Source organism: Xenopus tropicalis, chromosome 7 (genome assembly GCF_000004195.4).
Source record: "Xenopus tropicalis strain Nigerian chromosome 7, UCB_Xtro_10.0, whole genome shotgun sequence".
Lineage (NCBI taxonomy): Eukaryota > Metazoa > Chordata > Amphibia > Anura > Pipidae > Xenopus > Xenopus tropicalis.
Window position 1 is genome coordinate 107,192,025 of NC_030683.2, and position 25,933 is coordinate 107,217,957.

Genomic DNA, 25,933 nt, shown 5'->3' on the forward strand with positions numbered 1-25,933 from the left:
TGAACACCTTGATACTCAGGCCAGGGTTGCCAGTATCCACCTAATAATAAGGGACACAAGGAAGCTTAAGCCATGCAGAAATGCAGTTATTTACCCAGCATTGTGAAGCAGTTGCTAGAACTCTAACTCAAAGTGTTTGATCAAGTGTGAGCTTCATTTCAGTTCATCCTGTAACAAAGTGCACAAGATGGGTGCAAGGGGAATCTTCACATCAATTCGGTGTTCTACTGAAACCAGACCCAGAAATCTGACTTAAGGGCTATGCCACATGGGGTGATTCTCGGCAAGAGGAAAAACGCTTGCTGAGAATCAGCCTCTCCGCCCTAAAAATAAAAAAGTTGTGTTTGCACCAGAAAGCATTGAATCCACCCAGGTACACATCGTATTTCTGCCCAAAGCTGCTTGAATATGCACTTTCTTGCAGAAATACGTTGTGTGTGCCTGCGCCCAGGCGGATTCAATGCTTCCGGGTGCAGACACAACTTAAAGATTTTTAGAGCAGAAGGACTGATTCTCAGCAATGAGAATCAGCCCCGTGTGGCATAGCCCTAGCTATTATTCTGTGTCTGGTACAGAGCTTGTGCTCCGGCCTTGATTCTACAATGCAGCATAGAGTCAGATGAATGGAAATAGTGCTAACACAGGCTCGAAGTACTAATACATACATGAAGGGGACACACCTCAAAATGTAACTATAGTGACAGCATGCCTATATATGAACACAGGCGTGCTCACTCTGCTTTTCATAACCTTCCAGGTATACCAATAGCAGCTGACTGCTTCTAACTACATGGTTTGGCACAGTGCAACCTACACCAACTGACTTAAATCTGTATGCACATTTGAACTATGAAATTAAAGTATATAAAATCCATTTTTGGCTACTGGACCACAGACGCCAGTCTATGTCAGACTCACGTAACTGCATTAACTTGAAACCAGCTCCAAGAGATGTCAATGAGTTGTGTTTATTTGCATGTACATTTTGCTTTTTAAAACGTGATTTTATTAATTGCTGTGAAGGCAATGTAAGACAAAATGTATAGCACATATGCCCCATAAAATAAAACATTTTCATCTATTTTTTTTTTAGCTATTTTCAGACTGTGAGGAACAACCCTAATTGCACATTTGTGTCTAATCCTATAGTTTGGATTTGATATGACTTCCTTTTCTATCTCTTTCATAAAATATTGGCTCACCTCAACAAACAAATTGTTCCAACATTACCCTATAAATAACCACACTGGCAGGTGTTAACACATAAATGCTTAAAGCTGACCAGTTTTGCTCACAGTGGTGCCCTGTGTACTGTATATATATATGTACATATATACTGTCAATGTGAATAAAAACCTTTCCTACTGGCAAATATACTGTATAAGATGGCCCGGAGACCATGTACCTGCAGGGATAATAGTTTAACCCAATACTGTGCTGCATAATTAAAGGGTACAGGTAAGGGATATGTCATCTGGAATCTCATTATTTAGAAAGTCCAGAAATACAAGAATGCCATTTTCCAAAGAGTCCTATCTGAGATAAATTCTTATTTGTGATGAATCTCTTTTCCTCTGTAGTCATACACATACCTAGTTTGGTGGGGAAAGAATCATAATGGGTTTTGTTAATGTTTAAATGTTTATTTTTATAGCCTTAGGGTATGGTGCTCCACATTAAGAAAAGACACCTTATCCAGAAAACACCATGTCTGAAGCATTCTGGATAATAGATCCACTTTGTTTGTCTGGAGGCTCCCAGTCATTCCTATTCACTTATATACTTATGTAGTGGTGAACTATAAACTTAAGCTTAAATTTAATTGTTTCTTATAACAAGCCAAATGCTCACCAAATTAGACTACAGGTCCGGGTGCTTATGCCCCGAACCTCTCGCTCTGTAGGTATTCAGACTTCATATTAGTGCAATTAATATACTACGTACAGTTGTGAACGGTTAGATATACACTCACCGCTTCCTCTCAGTGGTCTGGGTGCAATGCCCCAGGCCCACAGCAAGGGAAAAACACAACCTCAAATCAGGTGTAGAAACATCAATGGATGATAGATCCGCCTAAGACTGGCTTTATGTTGTAGAAAAGGAGGTGCAGGAGCCACAAGATATCTCAAAACACTAAGGTTCTAAATGACCCCACATTATAATCTCCCACTTTAATTTGCACTTTTTACACTGCTTTAAACACATCACCTCACCAGATGCTCAACAGTAGGCTTGTGCAGTATTTCTCCTTTAAATGGGTCCACCACTCAAAAAACGGCTTTTGGCATAATAAAAGAAAATGTAATTCTAAGCAACTTTCCCATATTCATTAATCAAATAAGTCCACTGCTTTTAAAGACAAATGTAAATGTCATGGATTTGAAGGCCATTTTTATTCTCTGCCTTGCTGGTTCTTACTCCTGAAACAACACTCCTTCTGAGCTGCACCTATTGTGTGTCCGCTATGTCCTTTATAATCATTAGAGTTTTCAAAGCAAAGACCCTGACACTATCAAAATGAGCCCAGTGCCCTTACGCTTACAAATCAAACCTCACACAGTCGCAGTTGTGGGCAGCGACCCTAGCAGCAGGCCCCCACCACACTACCATAGCTCACACTACTAACCTGCACACTGGTGCAGTATTACCATATTTATGTTTAAAAGAGAAAGAACTTGTCACAGATACATTCAGGGCGTAACATGGCAGAATGCTGTGACTGTATAACATCAGCACTGTTCGTTGGAGCGTGGGACAGTCCCTCAAACCACATCCTGCAATAACAAAATGACTTGGAGCTTGTCCCTCTACAACAAAAGGGTGACAGTGTAGCCCCAAGTTGTAGCCCCAACAGGAGCTGCCTCTCCTAACATAGTGTCACAGTGTTACACAGAGCAGGAGGGGCTGTTCTAATATAAAGGGGCTTAGTTACCTTTCTCTCTTGTTGTGCAGGGTCATATTGTGTCACATTCTATACACAAATTGTCCCCAAAAAATGCATAGAAGACACTTTGATAGAATGAAAGTGTGCTTGGGTGTGATACCTGCGGCTTTAAGAATTGTGGCACAGCAGTATAACTGTGCTCCTGGTGTGGCACAGAAACAGGAATGAATGTATTTCTCATGCATTAGGTGGCATGTAAATGCACAGGGTAAGCAAAACACTTCATCCCTTTATGTCCATGAGCTAGCTGTTCACTAAAGCCTTTGTGGGCAGCAGAAGTCCTGTATTATAATATGGCAAAAAAGCCAAAGAACAACATAATAACACTGTATTTTCATCATCATCATCATTATTATTAGTATTATCAACATATATTAAGTGTCAACATATTCTGCAGCTTTGTCCAATACATGGCTGTATACAATGAACAGACAGATTACATAGTAAAAAAAAAACATCCAATAACCGACACAAGAGGTAAAGAGGGCCATGTCCAAAAGAACATGCAGTGTAAAAATGATAACATTTATGTAAACTGCTCCCATCTGTTTGGGCACAAACACTGCCTGACTACATTTTCTTGTAATAAAATTACAAAGCAGCCTGTTACCAGTGAGACTAATACCTTCACAGGAGCTCTGGGAGATAGAACACATGAAAAATAAATTGCCCACTTAAATATGTATAAACAGAAGGGGTCATTTAAAATTGCAAGTGCAGAGTACAAAGAATATTTTCAGGTGCAAGTTGACGTATTTTTTCCCAGAATGTTGCATTATTTTCCCCACACTTCCAGCGTCATTGCAGTTGCAAGGGGGGATTTGCATTTAACACAATTGTGGCTAAATTGTTAAAATGGGTGAAAATGTGTTTGTGTTTTTAAAGGTGAATGAAAAGGTGCTTGTACTGTGTATAAAGGCCATCCTTTGTCCCTCACACTGCCAGACAGAGCACCACTAAGGCAGAGTCAGATAACATTAACCCTCTTATGGCTTCCATGCCCTATGCAGGCTGGGGTGGCTCTTCTCTTCAGGTCAGGTTGGTGCACTCTGGCATCCTGAGGCTTTGGTTGGCTAGTAGTATCATGTGGCCTGGTGTCCAAATAGGGCTGCTTTTGTACAGACATTACAGACAAGCAGTGACTTCATCCTAATGATTACCATGGAGACAGACCTAGCCAATCACGGGATAAGCTGACCCTTGGTACACAAGGATGCTGAAAAATATACAGACTCACACCAGCTAAGGACATACACAGATTCACATTACATGCACTGAAGCAGCACGGTATGAGGTGTATCCTCTATAAATACATGCATACCCTGAGAATGCCACGCTATGTGTCAGGCACAAACTCTTCATATTTCTATCAAAGGCATTAATACCACAGATAAAAATTATATATAGCATATTATATATATATATGGAATACATACTGTCTTATATGCACACAACTGGCTACAGCTGGGGATAAGGAGGTGTTAATTCAAAAACAGGGCTTCTCAGTGGGCTGTTGATTTGTTTTAATTGTGCTCATAAGAACTGCCTGTAGTACTTTACCTTCAGGTTTATATTTTTCCCTCTTTAGTCCAAGAAACATATTTCCTAACTTAATTAGAAAAATATATTTTAACAAAAGTCCTGTTCATTTGATTCATTCACTTAAAGGGGATGTAAACCCAAAAATACACTACTGCCTTATTTGAAAAATATGTCATTCTAAGTAACTGTAATTGCCAATGAAAAAAGATTTTTCACTCAATTTCTGCACTGTTCAAACAATGAGCCTTGCAGGCTTCTTCACAAGTCTGTTATTCAGCTGGCATCTGTAACATTGTTTCAACGGTAAGACCTACCATGGCAGAAAGCAGAAAGGGACAGGCAGATACTATTGTCAGTAACAGTTATGTTTATTACCTTAAAACCATTTACATTTTATAATGTATGTATACTGGAAAGCTGTTGGAATTACATTTTCTTTCATTAGTTAACATTTTTTATTTTCAGGTTTACATGCCCTTTAATTAATAGTACATACTTCACAGGCATCTTCTGATATTTGAAGCAAATGCATTACCAACAGTTACCAGCAGAGGGTACTAATAGACCATTTCATTGACTTCAGCTATCAGATGAAAGAGAGGGTGAGTGAGCAACAGAGAAAGAGAAGCACAGAGAGCAGGAGACAATGTAAGTAATTTAGCAAGGAGAACAGGGAAGGGAAGAGAGCAACAGAAACCTCATTCCGCTCACCCCCATTCTCTTGTCCTTTTTCACTGTTCTTTAAATTGTAGTGTAGGACATAGGAAGAGTTTACTCGGGGTTGCAGTAAAACACTTTAACATGTATAGGCATGGGGATAAATCATAAAGGGAGGGAAACTGATACAAGATAACACTTGCGGTATTAAGTAAGCAACAAAATGAAAAGATGATAAAATACATAACAGATATAGAAAGTGCTATACAACCAAAAGCAAAGTCATGAACGAACAATATATACATGGTAGAATTTATTTACTACTACTTTTACATATGGTCCTAACCTGCTTAATCACAATAATTATAAATAATTGTATGGCAGCAGAGGTTAAATACAATTGGGCACACACACACAAGGCAGATTGGGAAACCAGCTGGTTGGGGGGCACATACACTGACTTTTTCCACCTTCATTTGCTTCAAACTTTCAAAGGTTCAATATGAATTTAATATCCTAAAGCAAAATAGACGCCACAGTAGCATCACAGTGTGAATTGCACAATTAGTTGCTGGCTTTGATAAATGTGAGACAAAGCTGGGCAGTCCTAGTATAATAAAGGATGGCAAACCGCTTCGGGCATGAGTGACTACTGCCATGCAGTGAAATTTAACAAGAAACAAGAAAGGGTTCGGGTAATGAAAAGAATTTTAGTTTACTGACTTCAGTTTACAGCACACATTTCCGTCAACAGGGCATTTCATTGGCAAGAGATACACAGAGGCCAGCAGAGTCTATGTACCCCAGCTGCAAAGGTGCCACACCTGACATATAATGCCCCATAGAATAAAACCAGTATAAGCTAATTCAAGACACTGTGTGCAGGTATAGTATATATCACCAAAATAGTACAATATGCCCAGTGTAAACATTGTAATGCAAGCCAAACACTGTAACCTGTAGGAAACATGCTCTACATACAACATACGGCAAGCAAGGGCATAAGATTCAGGCGCAATGTCACGCTCGCTATGTATAATGTAATCCAACAGCAAGACAGTAAAATATAGAAACAATGGAGCATTCTCTTTTTATAATAAAAGCTTAGACAGAAGGTAGAGGCTCTGTATAACTTGTACATATAAGGGCTTGCTTACGAGCTTAACTGCAGTGAGCAATGTGCAATTTTGGGCACAAGTTCCCATGTTTTTTTTATCTACAATACAGCATTTTTTCCCTACAATTCCTACATAATTGCAGCCATTTGCGTAAGGTTCTATAGGCGCAAGTTTGCTGCGTCAACTGGGGCTGGCCCTTGTGGGAACCCTCGAGCTACTGCCACCTTGGCCGTTCCCCTGTGCCATACAATTCGCAAGAGGAGGTGTGATGGAACAAGCAGTGCCAAGCACAACAATGCAGAAGTACAAAGAGTGGCTTTAGACAAAAGTACCTTATTAAAAATGCCACAATTCGCCCAGCAACTCTACCTAACAATGTGCAACTGCACCTGAGGTTATGTGCTGTATGCCAAGACAGTGGGACATAGGCACAATGTAAAGGTGGCCATACACCTTAAATTTTGCCCAACATGGCTACCTTGTGCTGGCTGATATCATGTTGATCCATGCAGGCTGTTGGTAGAGGACCATATCAACCAATCAATACAGTATCGTGATAGAATTTTTAAACCTGTGATTTTGGCCATATAGCTATCAGAAAGGACATCTAACATGGTCCACACAGGCAGATAAGCTGCCAACTTGGTCTTAAGGGACTGAATCAGCAGCTTAGTATAACTTCAAATTATAACTTTGTGTGGTTTGATACTTAAATGTAGGAGAGATATTACATAATATATGAGAGAGAGAAAAGTAATAATATAATGTGTAGGCACAGATACAAGATAGTAGATATTAAAAAAATCCATTCCACTAGTTTTATCTAATCTTGCTACAACAAGACCACCTTTCTAAGGACCTTTCTAAGCAACCAATACCCAACCACCCTGTAGGTAAATGTTTGCCTTAAATTTGACTTTTAGGACTTTCTGAGAGCAACTCTAAAACAATGTCATTGGTCTTCATTTTTTATTATTTGCAGTTTTTGCTCTGCAGCTCTCAGGCTTACAATGTTATGCTAGGGGTTTGTTACCCTAGTGACCAGGGTGCAGTTGTTCTGAAATCAAAACAAAACTTGAATAGATGAGAGCCTGAATAGAAGGATAAACAATAAAAAATAAGAAAGGCAATAAAAGTGAAAGCACACAGTGAGCCCAGGAACCAGCATTTGCAGTTATAGGTTTGGAAGAGGTAGAATAGGAAGGCTAATAGTTTTAAAGCCAAACATAATGAATAATGAAGTCTAACCTGTACGCTGCTTAGAACAGGCCCATCTATAGCTTACTAACATTTAAGGAATAGGAAGTCTAAAAGCAATATTATTGAACAAACATACCATGGTTTATTTAAACTTACATATACATGCATTTAGAATGCAGCTGACCCTTAAATCTAAGAGTCGGGACAGTAGCGGCACCATCTACATGTTACCACAATTATTTGTTATTGTCTGTGGAGAATTTTTAAGCTTATCAAGACAACAGCAGTAACGGCATATGCTGTGTGTACAAGGCTGTCACCTTTTTGCCTCAAGCTGCCTGCTACGTTTTTGGGTGCTGGGTTTTCTATTGTGTTGCTGACTAAGACTAAATGTGATCAGAGCCACAAACGCATATCAACGCGCCGTCTCACTTGCATTCCCTGCCGCTTGAAGAGTAAAAGGCGCTGGAGTTCAAAGCTTTCAAACAGGCCATAATTTAAGGATATCTCTGGGCTACTTCCCAAACACAAATTGATGTTCGGGATAATGTGACTCCTGCTCTAATTTATAAGGATATTAGTGAAACCAATGTGTTTTGTTTCTTCAATGTGTTTTGTTTTTATAGCATAAAACAAGAGGCAGGAAGCCCCATCACAACCGTGGAATAATGTAGATGATATTTATTTTTCCACAGCATTTAAATGTATTGATGTTATAACATTAATGTTAATGCAGGGTGTCATGAGATTATTTACAACAGCTATAAGCTAAATGCGCTTATTTAAACGCTCCCATGTTTCCTAATGACCAAGTGATCATTGATGCTATTCTTTTTGTAGAATTTAAAGCAAGCACATAGAAGTGAATTTGGAATAAACTGAGCACAACCATTTCTCTTTGCCCTTAAGGCAGTTGGTCATTATAATGTTTTTCTAGTTTAAGACTTATTGAATAAATATGCACATTTCTTTACTTTGTAGCATTAGCTTGGAGACAGGATCAAACCCTTTGAGCCTGGGGGCACAGGTCAAATGTAATTTCTTCCCAACGTTAAAGCAGGCCCTGGTTTTGAGACTGATAGAAGAGTGCATAGTAAATGAAAGAATATCAGGCTTAGAATTAAGGAAAGAATTACAGACAAAGGCAGAATGCTATAGTTGATAAAGCTATAGTACAGTTAATAGTGCCACAAGTAGGATAAAAGGTGCAAATGGTTAATTTCTGGTACCAACCTTCTATAAGTAACACACAGTTGTCCTACTGTACCTCTGTTACCAAATGTTATGCTCTCAGCAGCGTTTTAGGGGTGCTTTTTAACGTTTTCCATGTTGTTGCACATTAGGTTCCTAGAATACTTAGTCCAGAATAATGAGGGCTGTGGTTCTGGAGGCCAGGGTTCAAAATTATAACCAGGCACTCCATCGCAGTGCACCACCTGCCATCTCCTTACCGATATTTATGCATTTGGCAAGCCCAAGGAAGGCCAGGCCCTAGTGCATTTACTGGCCAGGGCCTAATTTGAAGCCCAGTCCGGGTTTGCCCCTATACCCATGGTTTACACCACTCTCTAGTAGAGTAAGTAGTCTGTGAGGTGTCCTCCATGTCACAGAATGCAGCCAATGCAAAGACCGACACACAAAAGTGAAAGAATGGACAAGCTTAGAAGTTCCAAATTATTTGCAGGGTAGCAGGTTATTTCAGTGCAAAACAAAGGGAGTGCAAATATAATCACAAACACACAGGGCTGCTGAAAGATAATCAGTGCAAAGGATTCAGGTAACAAAAGTAATGGAGGGGAATATAAGAGACTGCATATACGGCAACAGAGACAGTTTGTAGTTTAAAGTACAGTAGTGTGTACTTGATAAAGGGCAGATGATTGAGCAGCACTCTCATTGCTTTTTGTACATCTCTTTATCTGGATCTTGCTCTCTCTGGAACTCTTACTATTTTGCTCTCTCTCCTTCTCTCTCTCCCCCGGGTCTGTGCTGATTGTAACTGACACACTGACTCCATTTCACACACTCATATTTCTCACAAGATCAATACTTTTGACTCCCTACAAGACAATAATCGTGTGCTCGCCGCCCGCCAGTCGATCAAACACATTATTAGAGCTACGTCCCGAGGGAGAGAGGCACAAGGGGGGGAACTGAGAAAAGCGAGAGGGGATCAGGAACAGAGAGACACCCCAGACCGTGCTGTCGCACAACCTTATGCACTGCTGCGCTTTCCTTCTACATGCTCTGCGCCGGCACATATTCTCGTACTTGCACAGCCCTGAACTTGTACACATACTATACTTTCCCTAACAATGGCCCTACACTGACACACTTTTCCAAATCCAGTAGCACCCTACGCTGGCACACATTTTCACATGCAATGGTTTCCATTTTTATCAACACCTTTAGCTACAATGCCTTCTTTTAGTTCACATTACCATATGCAACTATAGCTTTACCCAAACTGCCATGCACTTGTATAAATCTCTGTTTGTAGTACAAATCTCACCCACATTGCCCTGAACTATCAAACATTTCAAGCATCACCCTTACCCACACTGCCATGCTCTTGTACACATCTTCATTTGCAGCAATTTTTGTATATTCTTGGTTTAAGGGCAGTCTGGTTATCTTTATTTAACGAGTTTTGGGAATGCCCAGTTGTTCAGTTTAAATAGATAAAGTTAGAAATCTAAGTTTGATCAGGAGAAACCAAGAATGCTTTTGTGTTTTACAGTCCAACCTCATTAAAAGTAGAATATCTATAAACTGAACTGACCAGATTATAACTTTAACAAGAAATCCTTAAAAATAAATAAAATAGATGCTGAATAAGCAGATACAATTTTGTTATATTTCTAATAGTTGCTGAAATGCAACTGTGCTAAAACCCATATCTGAATGGGTACAGCCAGGTAGAACAGAATGGTATCAAAGAACTTATATGTTTAGGTGCCTTGATATCATTCCTGGGAGCTCCCAGTGAAGGCAGCCATTTGGGACTCATGACCCCTTGGCATTGGGGAGGCCTGAAGAGAGAGGGGACCCAGTATAAAACTCACTCCCCCTACTTCCGCACATGGGCTGAAATTTCCTATTACTCCCCAGGGTGGATGTTATGATCTTTAAAATAGAGAAGGTGCCAGTTATATAAGTGGAAAAGGAAAGTAATTTCAACCTTAACATTTATATTTATACTATTGCAACCAGCCTTTTTATTCAGACAATATATTTTGTTATGCTATACATCAGGGCATAGAGTAATGGCTTAACTAAGATAAGACTAAAGAAATTCAGAGGCATGGTAGAATTAAAGCAGTGAGAAGGTTCTTCCTTTTCACTACTTTACTACTATTTACCCTGAAAATGTCAGATTGTATTGTTTCAAGTGCAAAAATGTTATATTTTATTGTTTTTGCGTTCAAATATTTATATGCATCCCATCCCCTGATAAGGGTACAGATATACAGTTAAAGAGTGCTGGAAGCCTTCTGCCTCCAGTAGTTCCAAGAATATCTAAATGAGCAAAAAAGTCACATTTACTGATCTCCAGGATAACTCTAGACTCCCCCACTAACTGCTCGTGGCCCCAAGAGAGATCTATAGTCTAATCCCAAAGGTGCACCCCAATCATCTGCATAAAATGAATGTACATAAGAATAAATGACTTATACATTCATGTTCTGGTGGCCAAACTATGATTTGTCTGCAAGTAAATTCACTAATGTTAGGTATACCTTTATTTAGCTTGTACTACAGTAAGATCTATGAAAAACGATATAATTTGTTATACTCATATACAGTACGATCGCTGTTCTGAAATACATTACTATCTGTAATCAGTACAGTTAAAAAAGTCAACTGAGATAGGGTGATCAATATGCAATATACATTGAAGATAAATGTGCACATATTCAGGAAAGCTGGATACATGTAAATATATCCTCATTTAGTGAGTTCTTTCTGGTTTAAAATGGTTTACTGGTTTAAAATTTAGTGGTTGAGCACAGCTTCCCCCCCCCACACACACTTTTTTTTTCCTTTCTGATCTATCAGTAAGATACAATCAGGCTGCTTTGCTCATTTGGATTTGACCATATCATATTATGGGCCTAAGCAGACTCATCAGGAGAAAACTACATGGCCTGATAAAAGTCTATGGAATTTTTTTGATCCCCAACCAGATAGTGATAAGGCTGGTTGTTATTCTGGCACCATATACTGGACTGCTACCTTGGTCTGGAGTGGCTAATTAAGTAACATAAAATCATCAGAAAACACATATTTACTTGCACTGTAAACCAACCATATAATGCATAATACATACATTTTCCTGAAGTTTAAATTCATTACATTCACAGTTTCCTTGCTGTGCATTATACTGTAAAGATCCAACAAAATCACAAAATTATAATTATCCACACTTTAGGAAAAAGACAAACCCCTGTATGGTCTAACTGCAGTTCTTTGTCTAATGTACTGTGAACACAAAGGTAGACTAGAGGTATAATGAGGGCTTGGGGCAAGATACGAGGTGAAGAAGAGTTTATGAAGGACTTAAGTGGGAGCCATGAGAAGAGAGTTAAGGGTTTAAAGAAGAGAACAAAGAGAAAATCTGACGAGCTGCCTTTAGGGTGGACTGTGCAGGAGAAACCCCAACATGTAGATGTTGCAGTTTTCATGATGGAAGACTAATCTGCTCTAAACTTTGATTCATCTCTGGTTGTCCCAAAGCATAACCTGTTCCAATCCCTGAACACTTCTCTGTAGGCCTCCAATGATGCTCGGAGTGAGCTCACAGTCATACGCTATGCTGGTCATTAAATGCTCTATATGTGAGGACTATTTTTACCTTTAATGGATTTCATCCTTGCTGATCATTTTAGGTATGTGATGTACATCAAATATAGAAGTGGGCTCTTTTTTCATCTACCTACCTCAAAATCTCAAAGTTTTTTCATGTAAAAACTAAGACAGGCAAACCTGTCTTATGTATATAGAAATAAAGGTTTTTTTTACATACTTCTCATTTCCTCTCACTCCTGGCTTTAATTATCTGCAAGAAAAACTGTAATTGGCCAGTTTCAAAATTAGTGTATTTAAATAGGCCCTATTGTTAATAAAGACAACTTACCTGGTTCAAATTCTTATTATTCTTACAATTTTAGTGCAGGTTACCCCAATGCTACGCTTAGCCTTTTTGAAACACTGATGGTTTGTCCATCTTTATGCTGATAATACCCAAAAAATTCAGGTTCCCTCACACATTATCAAGCTCTACAGCTCTTTGCTGTAATTATTGAGACATTTTTCCTTTTAAACACCATTCTCAATATGGAGTAAACTGGGTTACCAGACCCAATTTGTAAAGCCCTAATTCTGCTGCAACAAAACATAGTTAATGCCTTTGATATTTCTAAAAATATACATATATGCATACCCTCTAGGATGGGTGCCTGCTAGGGCAGGTAACTTCATTTTTTAATAAATAGGTGTGTTTCACCAAGGCTGTGCACAGCATAGTTCAATTTAATCAGGTTGCCCAGATGAGCACAAAAAACTGTAGTAAAGGACATGGTGGTCTGTCCTTGCTAAGACATTTAAAAAAATATCTGTATTTATAAAACCACAATGAATAACATGTATAACTTATTTTACATTTATTTAGAGTTGTTCTTCTGAATATTTTATTTGGACGCTATGAAAGCGTATGCAACTAAGACATGTTTCATGAGAAACCATGCCTACCTCAGTTCAAGTCACTTGGCTATAACAATGGACTGTGCGGCCGATGCTTGTGTCAGCTTCTAGTGACCATGAACAAGTCATTTAATCTCCCCGTTTCTCACACACGCACAAGATTGTAAGCCACGAGGCAAAAACTCACAGGGGTAGATGTGCAACACTGTAGTAACCCATAGCAACAAAAACCAGACATTTACTTTCATTATTCTATCAGTACTATGCTGATCAAAGCTATGCCTTGACTAGTTGCTAGGGGTTGCTGGACTGGAGCAATTTTGCACCTGTATAAAAACGAGTGCAACTGTATATGAACAGTTTCTATGTATTGCAGTGGGAAATACAAATAGGCTGAGAGTAAAATAAACAATATTTTGGTATGGTTTCTTGCTCTAAAATTAGAAGCCAGGAATAGTGAAAGTAGGGTTTTGTCAAATACCAAGACAAAGCGCAGGTATGTATGTTTTAATGTACAACTTTATAGAAATACATTGCCCTTAAGGACTTATTCTGAGTCAAGATTTATACTCAAAAGCAATCCAATGCAAATGGGCTGACAGTATCCAATAACTGTAGAATTACTCAATGATGCTGCGGGAATGCCGCCAATCAGACACTTAATGGCACAGCATCCTTTGTAAGTAGGAGTGTCACAATAGTTAAACAATTCAGCAAATTGAGTCTCATTTATCTTTGCATGGAAATAAAACGAACATTTGAATTCCGTGTAACTAGTTGTACTGAATTCCTAGCGGCACCTTACCTTCCTTTCTCTAAATTATTTTTTCTCAACAAATTGTATCCAATGGAGCGGCATCAATACTGATGAACAAGCCTTATTTAGTATGAAAGCATACTGTAACATTTCCTTTATAATAGGAAATGTAATTCCTGCAATTCTATTGCTCTATAAAACTCAGCACTGCTTAACTTTAATACCAAGAATTACTGCTAACAATTTCCATTGTTTCAGTGAGGTCCAGCTTGTGGTGTTGCAAAGCTTTATGTTCCAATGTATCATAACAGAGTTTTGTCTAGAAAGGGATACTGGGATATGTAGGCAAGCACCAGCTAGAAAGCTACAGTTAGGAGTTTCCTCCTTTACAATTTCCCCATTAAAAGGTTATTTTTGTTTTCTCTCTTAATCTTACACATTTCTCACTGTTTATTGGTATATTATGGAAATTTGTCCGTGAACATCATACTTAGTCCTACTGTTACGCAGTAGGGGCATCAATTCTTTTTGGATGCCTCAGTAGTTTTCACACGGAGTTAGTTTACAAATGGGCATGTAACGCTGCCAAAAATCCTGCCATGAATTACATGCTTATGGCTGATTAAATGGAAATCACTTTATCATATAACTGTTCTTCTGGTGAGCCACACTGCCCTAATAAATGTAGGCTTACAAGATACATTGAGCTGGGGTTTCCCTTTTTAAGGCACTGTTCTGAAGTGGATGACAAGGTAAATGAGGGGAAAGTATAAAGAAAACTGTGGAAACAATGTAGAGAAAGGGGGGGGGGACACAAAAAGAAAGAGAACAGAAAAAAGGACAGGAGAGATGCTGATGTAAACACTTGAATAGTAGAAAAATCAAAACTGATAGGAAACATAAGAGATGGAAGAGACAGTAAAAGAGAGATAGGGGGGGTAAGTAGGTGATGGGAAAGGAAAAGAAGAGAGCACAAGGCAAGGAGGAAAGACACATATTTAACAGGGGTAAAGAGAAGTAGTACAAAAAAAGGGGGAAGATAAGAGGTAGAAGGTTTCCACAGAGTAATAAAAAGGTGCTAGCTGTGAATTATTGAAGAGTCGGAAGGTGGAGGCTCTGGGGGAGGGGGGCTGGGGTACAATTCTTGGGGGGTGGGGGGTAGCCAGGCCTTGAGGGGAGGGGGTTGAAGCTGCAGAGCTCTCAAGCTTTAGATTAGGTGGAGGGGGGCAGTGCAGCCGCTCTCACACCAGTCACTATATGCAGGGCATCTGACAATGAAAATGCTTTATTGCTTAGTCTTGTATCGATCGGTGACGAGGGGGCTCGAGGGGGGGGGTGTTCTCTGCTGCACTGCACAATCTACTACTGCTTCCCTGAGCCTCCTCCTCTCCCCCCACACCTCTGCGGCTCTCTCCTCTTCATAGCCCCCGCTGCTCCTTCTTTCCCAGTTCCCTTTTTATTCAATGTTTTCCCCTCTCCATCCAAGCCCCAACTCTCTGGATCTCCCTTCCTTCCTTTTCTTTTTCATTTGTATCCCCCAACCTCTTCTCACTTGTTCTTCTTCGCATTTGTCTCCTTCTCCCTCCCATTCCATCTCATTCTTTTTCCTACTTTTCTTTCTTAATGTCTCATGCCGTTCATCACCGTGGCACAGGAACACTGTTGGGTATTTTTGCTCTGTCCCTTCCTGGATTGTGTCTCCTGTCGGTCTCTGTCTGTGCCTCCCACGTGTGTTTGAAGCCTAGCTCTACCTCTCTGGTGTCTTTCACTTTCACTGTGTATTTGCCTCTTCCTCATGAGAATCGTTTTACAGTTTAATCGCTTCCTAATAACTGCTCATTAAAACTAAACTCACAACAGCCACTCTCCCTTGCTACCTCTTTCTCGCATCACCTTTGTCCTCTGGACCACTTATAGAGGCTCGCTCCTCATCATCATGCCACATTCTCTCCCGCCTCCTCTTCCCTTCAGTATGTACAGCGATCTTATTGCTTTCCACCCTCTCCTCCAGATTTCAGCTGCTCTAATCCCTAACTCCATGTCTTCCTCTCTCATGCTCTTCTTTCCTGCCTTTTACAAGTCTTTGTTTCTTGTTCTACAACTGTTTTGCTACATAATATCCTCTTTCTTTCATTCTCTCTCTTGGAATACAGTTTGCTAAATCATGCATGCTAAATACCATGTCCTCCAGGGCTTGTGAACTACAGTTCCCAGCATCCTCGGCCAGCAGCTGGTACACAGCAGGGGTGTACATTTTGAAATTACTGGACTGATTTCAATTTAAAAGTAATTAAATTCTTATTGAAAACCATCCACAAATGACAGGCAGCACAGTACTGTATGGCTTTGGGGTCATGACTCTGGTTCTGACCTGGGCTCTCTGTAGGCAGTCTTTATGTTCTCCCCAAGGCTTATAGGCTTTCTCAGAGTACTCTGATTTCCTCCCAAACTACAAAAACATACAGACAGGTTAACTGACTCCTGGTAGCATTCAACCTAGTGTGTTGAGTGAAACCGTAAGCTCCACTGGGACAAGGGTTGATGTAAATAATGATAAAGCATACTATATTTAAACAATAAAGCTTTAGCGCTATGATGTTCCTGGTGTAACTGCAGCACTGGTAGGTAAGAGAGACAGTGGTAGAAGACACATAAATGGACACTTAGAAAAGTTTTATCCTGAAAGCAAAGTTAGCTCAAAGAAAGATAGCAAATGAATGTAGACAAGATAATGAGAATGCTGTGGATAATAAAATGGTTGACAATGTCACCTAGATCAATTTTAGCCCGATGGATAATGTCACACCAGGTGGATTCTCCTAAAAGCCCAAACCATCTATGCCACCTCGCATTGTTTTATGGTGACTTTTAGGAAACACTCAAATGTGCACTTTCAGGACAAAAAACACCTACACCCGCACTGTGAGGCATTTCTATAAGGCTTGTGGCAAACAGGGAGATTAATAAAAAAAAAAAAAAAAAGCCTTATTAGCATCAGCCTTATGAGGCACATCAAGATGGCAGCTGCACTTAACTGCCTAACAGATTGATTTTGGAACTGTATACCTTTGCCATTCATTGTCATTCCCCACATTAAGGACAAGGTACAAGAATTTGCCTAGAAGTTTCTGTATTTTTGTAGATAGAAGATTTTATTCCTGCCTACATTATGACTGACAACTATAGTTTTTTTTAACCCCAAAACTTTACAAACTGAACAAAATCATCAAGCCAACAGTTTCTCAAATACTTCTATATAGGTTTGTCAATCAGTGCATAAAATATGCCATACTACCCAAGATTACTACCTACTATATGAATTTTTAGTATCGAGTTACATTGTGCTGGTGGGAGAATTGGTGACATGATTTGCATCTTTCGAAAAAAAAGCCTTAGGTTTTAGCAATAGAAGCCTTAAGTGGGCATCTTAATTATGGCCTGCAAGGTCACAATTTGCTCCTAGAACTAATAAACAAATGATGCAGCCCCATTCTTTGTTTTGTACCTGCCACCTGATGGTAATGTGTTGCTTTGGTCCCCTACTCATTCCTGTTTATGTGACAACCCTACAACATCAGCAGCGCGTGTTGGAGTAAGCCCATGGCAGAGTACGCTCTATGTGACATTCACATGGCATAAATAGCAACGTCCAAAGTGCAGTATTTAGAGATGATTTCTAAAACTGTTCCTACAAGGAGAAGGGAGGCTGGAGAGTTACAGTTATTAGTCGCAGAGATGTAGGAGACAGGTATGATAGGGAGTCCAGGGGAATCTAAGAAGAGATACCAACAATTAGAGACAGGAAAAGGAGGACAAGATGAATGGGAAAAAAGTAATCAGTGGGCAAAAGGAATCTTCCCCCACAGAGCAGAGACCACCAAACATGCAGAGTGCACTGTGTGTACATGTTAAAAGCACACGTGCCTGGGTGCCACTACTCCTTATCTCAGCAAGAAGCCTAAGCTCCTCACTATTCTTTGATGAATAACTTACACCATCAGAGCCCTGCGTGACACTGCCTTCCAAGGAGAGCAGGAGTCTTCCAATGAGAAAGACTAGACCTGTGCTTCTGTGAGACATACTGCCAGCCAACAGAAGAGATTACCCTCAGATATGAGACTGATGTCTGGTGAGTTTTTCAAGATAATTAGTACAGGGAAGAAATGCTGCCCTATAAAGAGAGACAACATTGACAGATGGTCTGACACTCAGCACAGGAAGGACAGTCCAGCAATGATACAGACTTTCCTATATTGTGTGCGTGGAGGTCAAACCTGCAACCCTCCTGCTGCTGCTGCTGCTGAACTATAGCTTCAAATCTGCCAAAGACTTTTTGTAGTTCATTAACTACTGGAGGACCATAGCATGGGCATCCCTGCTTATATAACAAGCTATATACAGTATTAGATGTGTCAAAGCAATGACATGTTTTACAATCAACAACAACACTCATATTATTATTATTATTGATGATAATAATAATAGTTTTCAAGCTTCTGGGAGTTGTAACTGATAAAGCTCCATTGCTAGGTGAAATGGCTGCCTTAACTGCAGCTGAAATACTTATTTGTATGGTATACAGCCAGACTAGGAGCAAATTATGTAATTGGGGGATATCTGTACTTTATTTCTACACCTTGAATCTAAGCATATCCCATGCCATGTTGGGGTGGCAACACTATAAAATGGAGGACACAATGACAGATAAACTTGTAACATGGGACATTACTGCTATACACATGCCCACCAGAATCATATACTAAATATATTGACATTCATTATCCCAACTAGACAGAGGTGAGAAGGTTTTTTACTAAGGGGCATATTTATTAAACTGTGTTAAACAAATTTGCTGAAAAAAACAGCGTAAAAAGCTGTGTAAAATAAACAGAGAAGAACGCCGCCCGAATGCCAGATTTTATGCCGTTATTTTTCGTAAAAAAAAAGGTGTAAAAAAATTACACTGATTTTACGTTGTTTTTTACACGGTGAAGCTCCACTACTGTCATTTGTTTGCAAAATACAGGCATTTTAGGTAAAGGGGTTCTATATCCTTAATGTATGCTTCCAAGTGTCTCTTTGTAAGAAATATTAATGGACCATATATTAAAAAGACCAGACTAAGCTGGGCACAAAGCCTGATACATTGCACAAAAATAAACAGCAAATTCTTGTTTTATATACTTATGGTTTCTCTGATTTGAATATGTGTGGTCCACTTTAGGGCTGTCTAGTTAGGCAGTATGGTTTTTCCACTATATGTTACCCCATCAACAATAAAGTTCTCCCTGTGAACCCACATTTTATCCATCTTGTTAAATGAATGTGCACGCTTGATCCCCACTATCACTTTAAGCTACCAGGTGTATTTCAGTATAGAGTGTATGTTATAATAAGAAGTTCTTAGCATGCACGGTGGGTGATAAAGCTCATTAAAAAGGCAACAGGGAAAATATACTGGCAGCACGCACAGCAAGGTACTCAGCATGTATGCTAGCTAGTAAGTTAGCATGCACACTGTCTGATGTTTGTAATTTTTGCCTTATCAACCATTTAACAGGAAGCATAAAATACCCCCTTCTGATGTCCACTGAGAAAGGCCTAGTTCAGCCACTAACTCATTTTCCCCAAATTATCATCATTACCACAATCCCTTGCATTAACTACCCATTATAGGTAGGAGACTCTTCTGTTTAGGAAACAGAATCCTTTGCCTAGAAGATGAAGTATAGAGCAGTGAATTAATAAATTATATGATTTGGTTATGTAACCAATCAGTTCTATCTGGGTATAAGCTATCATCTATAACCTGGATGTCCAGCTAGAAGCCAATGTTTCAGATGTATATAGTATGAGGAAAATGTTATATGAAGCAATATAATAAAATGTGCTTTAGCACTATGTGTAAAGTTTAGTTGTTACTGAAAAAATGGCACAGTCATTTTTGTTTTTGTATGGGGCAAAGTATTTCCTGGCACTTTTGACTACCTCTGATTACGTCCTAACAAAATCCAGATTTAAGCCTTCTTTTTCTTAATATTATTTTTCTAAGGGTGACGGCCTTTGTATATTGTAAGGTTAGAATGAGGCATTCTAGAGGGAAAAAAAAATTCTGATAGTTCTGTACCAAATAAATCAATTGTTGTGCTAAAGCTACTTAAATGTTGGCCATAAATTGCATCACACAGGGCATGCTTTGTTAAGGATTATTAATTATTGGTAGCCTGTTTATTGCTTAAACATGGCATGGTGGCAGCACTGGTATCCTGGGCAAGAAATCAGCCAGGGCACTATCTGAAATAAGTTTGCATGTGCTTTCTCCCACACACCAACATACAGGAAGTTTCATTGGCTTCAGATAATTTTATTGCTGGATTAATACTAAAATAGTGGTCTCTTAAGCATGGTCCCTATGCTACACTCTCACATACGCGACTAGAGCACGCACAGGACTGTCTGTGTGCATGTAGTAGAGGTTCCGCCTTCCTTCCCTCTCATCTCTTCTGCTGAATTTACCCATAAGTGTCTGGTGGTGGGCTGGAGGGATTTTCAAAATATATATATATTTTATCAATACATAGGCATGCAAGGGTCATCCTCCTGAAGCTGCCACTCTAGACACATGCCTTAGGATGCCAATATAGAACTTATATGGCCATGCCTTTTGCCTGTACATCTCCCAGTATTGTACATTTGTATGCAAGGCAAATATTGTTTTCAAAGTAATTTACTGATTTATATAGAATGCAGAGTACTCAAGGATGCACATCAAACAGAGGGATAAGCCAAAACTTTTGCCACGAACATGGAATTATGCTAATTTAGCTGCCACCAATTATAAACTACTGTGTTACGTTAACAGAGAAAAAGGAGATCATAAAAAAAATGGTATTCCCGTATGTAAAAGCTTTGTGGACAACAGATTTCTTGATAATATCTACCATGCCCAGGATAATTTTCTATCTATCTATCCACCTCCCCTATTCCTCTTGCTGTCTTTTATAGTAAGGAAGACCTTGACTTTTTATAAGCTTCTGGACTTCATGTCCCCCTTCACCTCCTCCCCTCTCACCTCCTGCGGGACTCCATCCACCCCCAGTTACACTCCTCCCCTGGGGCTCCCCCCTCACTGCCCCTGTGCAATTTGAGCGATGGGCGAAGCTGTCCGTCACTAGGCGTCTGGCAGGGGGACACAAGCTGCGAGTCTGGGACACAACTTGTCATTTACAGCATGGAAAAACCGGGAGGGGTCACAGGTCAGAAGATCCCCCTTCCTCTAGATAACAAAAGAAGAACTATAGAAGAGAAGGAAAGATATCAACATATATGGCAAAACCGCCAAATATATTGCAAATGATATAAAGTTTAAAAAGAAAGAACACAAGACACAGATAAAGTATGTGTGCAATGAAAAATTGAGGAAATGATTTGGGTTATAAGGGGTTGGTAAAAAGATAGTTGATGGGTGGAAAGGAATTAAAAAAAGACAGGTTGCTACAATAAAAATAAGAAAAGGTCTGAGTTCAGAAAGAATAGAGGGGCTAAAATAAGGGATAAAGGGAAGAAGAAATAAAAATAAAATTGAGCAGTAGGTTAAAGTGGTAAATAATAAAGGTGAAAAAGAAGATGTGTGAAGGGAGGGAAGAAAGAAGATCGATAGCAAGGGGAATTATAATTGGAAAAAAAAGGAAGGGATGTAGGTAAGAAGCAACAAAGGAAACAAGGAGGAATTGTGGGAACAAGGAAGGGAGAAGAAAAGAGAAGGGGGGGAATAAAGACAAGAAGGAAGGAAGGAAGGAAGGAAGGAATTTGGCATTGTAGAAAACAAGAAGGAAGTAAAACAGTGAAAATGAGTGTGAAGAACAATGGAGACATGTGATATCAAAAACTAAAGAATAAAATGGAACAGGCAAAAATGAAAAGAAGAAAGGGAGATCTGAAGGAAGAATAGGAGAAAGGAGCATAGTAGGTTAGAATGAAAGGGGTAAATGTTAAAGAAAGAGGTGCTAGCAGGCAAAAATAGGAAGAAAAGGTTGGAGAAAAAAGACAGTTAGACTAAAAAAAGACACAGGAAGTACTGAAAGGAAGGAATGATGGGAGTGGGAAAGAAAATGAGGGTCCATAGTAATAAAAAAATTAAAAAAGGGATGTAGACTGAATGGCAAGAGAAAAGAAAATTTTGATAGATAAGGCAAATTATAGGATGCAGAGGTAGAAGGGAATAGGGGAAAGGCACATGGACATTTAACACAAAAAGAGAGGGGAATAAGGTAGAAGAAACAAATAAAGACAGGGAAGTGAACATTATGAGATAATGATTTTTAAAGTAGTAAAAGACAAAGAGTAAATCAGAATATGAATGGACTAAACTGAACAAAGGGAAGAGAGGGGCTGTGCCTTGTTAGACCCATAATCATTAAAGTGTCAGCTGAGACTTGGTGAGAGAGAATGCTGAGAAGACAATCCCTAAAATGCCATTCCCAGTACTGAGCAATGGCTTGATTTAGCTACACCATAACCTGGCACCTGAATGCTCACCTGCTGCCCTTTTATCCCCATCCTTCCTGGCTCAATACTATTGCAAGTTAGCTGTCAACAGAGCAGGCTATATCACGTTTGGTCCCTAAATAGCCAGATAATGGCTTTTAACATAGCTGATCTGATCATTTGGTCCTAGGGCCAACAACTGAATCATAATTGCTGGCAATTATGGCCTGGACTAAGGGTAGGTAGTAGAGGTATGTGCCTAGCGCCTACCCCCACCATTGCACCTTAGGCACGTGCCTCTCTTTTGCCTACCCCAAGTTATTGCCCTGCCAATAAGAGTCAGAAGTTTTTATCAGCCCGTGTATGGCCAAGTTGCCAACCACTTGTATGCTCAAACCAACGTCCTATGTAATCGATACCAAGGCTTGTTCAAATATTCATTATGCCCCATTAGCCGATGTTTATGGCCTGCATTATACAAGTATTAAAGGGCTTCACATGTGATCCAATTGTGGCCCAATGCCCGAATTATCAAATTAATCCAATTTTTTTTGTTCTAAATTGCCAACTTTAGCAACATATCTATATTTAATATATTTCTAGATATAGATAGGGGTATATTACCTAGAAAACTATTATCCAGAAACCTCTAAAATATGGTGATACTTTAAGGCATGGAGATCCAAATTTAAGAAAGATCCCTATGTCTGGAAAGCCATGGTCCCAAACATTCCAGATAATCAATTCCATAACTTCATATATAGCATTCTAGAATGTTATAATTAGGTTTGTCTTGCCAGGTGCAAGTTAGAAAAATAAAGTGCATTTCTGGTTCCTGTGGGTCAATGTACTTTGTGCACCTATGTTGTGTTGTGTATTGTACTCTTCTAGTTACATATAAATGGCAGATTGGTTTATCTTTGGCTGTATCTGTATTAATGTAAGCTTATAAGGAACTTGAAGCAAGTTATATTTCAAGTATATGCATCTGTGTGTTATAACATGTATTGCTGTTTGATTTAGTGTATTCCAGAAATATGGATTAGTGTACTTATATGTTAGCATCTGTATAATAAATATCATTATACAGATATATATGTTATAGGTTCAAAATGTGTTTAGATGATGAGCGCCCATATGTTTTATTTATCTTTGAAATAGTGAGCCAGTACTGGTTTTTATTCCAAGACAGGGAAGAAATGTTCCATTAATCCCCAAACACTGGTTCTCTTGGCCAGAAAATGTATGAGAAAAATACCAACAGCATATATAATTAAAATATACCTCATGGATGTTTAAATATACATTCACACATGTTGCCTAAACTTAATATACAAAATTAAGTGAAAAGAATAGGGCCCTGACATTAGAACCCACACAAGAAAAGAGAAAAGATCAGAGACAAAATGATAGTGTTTATAATACAGAAGAGCCATGAATATCCCATAGTCCGTGATATAATTTCTGTCACATGAATCACTGAAAATTGCATAATAAACAATGTACCCCATGTTGCAAAATATTAGGCTATTAGAAGTCACCCCTGAGTTCCATGACCTGTTTACAAACACCTTGCATTTGAGCTCATGCCTGTATATGATCAGGCTCCTGTGTGACTTACAATATTATAATATTTTATAATGGGGGGGGGGGTACATTATTCCTAATATAACAACCCTTTCTACTTCCAAGGCTTTAAAGAACATGTCAACCCAAAAAAAAATTTTTGCCTAATAAAAAAAAACATAATTCTTAGCAACTTTGCAATATACATTTGTTACAATTTTATATATATTATTACTATTAAAAGCAGTGTTTGTCTGTCCTTTTCTATTCTCAGCCCTGGCGGCTCTGACTTTTGAAATAATGTAACATAAGCCAGCAGACTGACAGACCTGACTCGCTGGAGGAAACTTACTTTTGCAACATTGTTTAAAAAGTCATAACCAGGAGTTAAGCAAACACTGTGTTTAATACCAATTATATTTCCAAATAGTTTTTAATGCACTAAAAAAATTTCAATAAACTTATTTCAATAAACTTATTGCAAACTTGCTTAAAATTGTTTTCTTTTATTAGGGAAAAATATATTTTTGGGGTTGGCATGTCCTTTAAAGTAATCTTTATTCATTTAGTTGAGTACCACTAGTTATGTCTAACTTGAGCTGAAAACTGGGATATTGCAATATAAGGCTATGCCCTCCTCTGACCTGCACCACCAATACCTCAGCGCATATAAGCACTTTCAAGCATTTTGGTCATGTGTTTGTGTGACCAGAATTAGTCCTGCCCTTATGCAAGTGTTTTATTTTCTGCATTGCTAGATAATAATACAGTTTGATAAGAGTCACTGTCAAGAAGAGATTCATATCTCTATTGAGATCTATTAGCATAGATGCTGGAAAGACTTTTTGCATGAAGTGCTTTTATACAGCTTGGTAAACCCAGACCAATGTGTTTTCCACCCTTGAACCCACCCATCATAAGATAAGCCATCTGGTTCAACAACAGCCGTGTGCAACAACCACTGGGGTCAGAAAACACTCCAAATAATCAGTACAGACACCGACAGCAAAGAAAGAACATAACTGATGGGATCATTGATGCATAAGACAGAGTGAATTTAACTGTTGTACAGCAACAGACATTGCCAATCACAAAGAAAAATGGACAAAGTATAAAAGCTCTGCCTGTTGCAGAAATTAAACTCATGGTACAGGTATAGGATCCATTATCTGAAAAACAGTTATCCAGAAAGTTCCAAATTATGGGAAGGCCATCTGCCATAGACTCTATTATAAGCAAATCATTCAAAGCTGCCCAAATCCATACTGGTGGCCAAACAATCCTATTGGGCTTATTTAATGTTTAAAGTGATCCAAATTACAGAAAGATCTCTTAGCTGGAAAACCTCATGTCCCAAGTATTCTGGATAACAGATCCTATATACCTGTATTCCTATAGACATACCTTTGTTTGTTCCTACTCTTAAGGACAATGTCACACAAGGCCAAGGTCAGCACAGGCTGACAATCTGCCTGAATTCACCCTTTGTTGGTGGATGAGACTTGGCGTTCGTTGGCGGATATCAGATGCGTGAGCCTGCACCGATGCCCATTCAATGCTACTGGTTGCAGACACAACATCACCAGCAGCAAGTCTGGTTCCGCAAATACATGACGGCCTATGGCAGACATTCTATGCAATCCAAGAAACCATAGACTAATATCTAGACATGGAAGGTCTGCTAACATATTATTCTATAAGTAAAAACAAGAAGGAAGCAACAGGACATATTTATTCAGCCAAAACACACACATGCCAGACCAAGCCCATTAACTGTTAGGTCCTGCAACCCATTCATGTTTTGTAATTGTTACTATATGATGGCAAGTAATGGTGGCCATACACATAGCAATAACGATGTTTTGTGAGATCATTGGTTGCACGAAAGATCATTCCCACCGTCCACTGACGTTGAATCGTCAGATATGAAGGTAGAAACAATAGAAATTCTACCTCAAC

General features: G+C 39.1%; 1 protein-coding gene across 2 annotated transcripts in view; it reads right to left on the reverse strand.

Annotated features, from left to right (window-relative positions):
* The window catches only part of pou2f2 (POU class 2 homeobox 2), a 68,158-nt gene that overhangs the window by 28,365 nt on the left and 13,860 nt on the right, over positions 1–25,933 (reverse strand). The gene's annotated exons all lie outside the window — the stretch shown is intronic.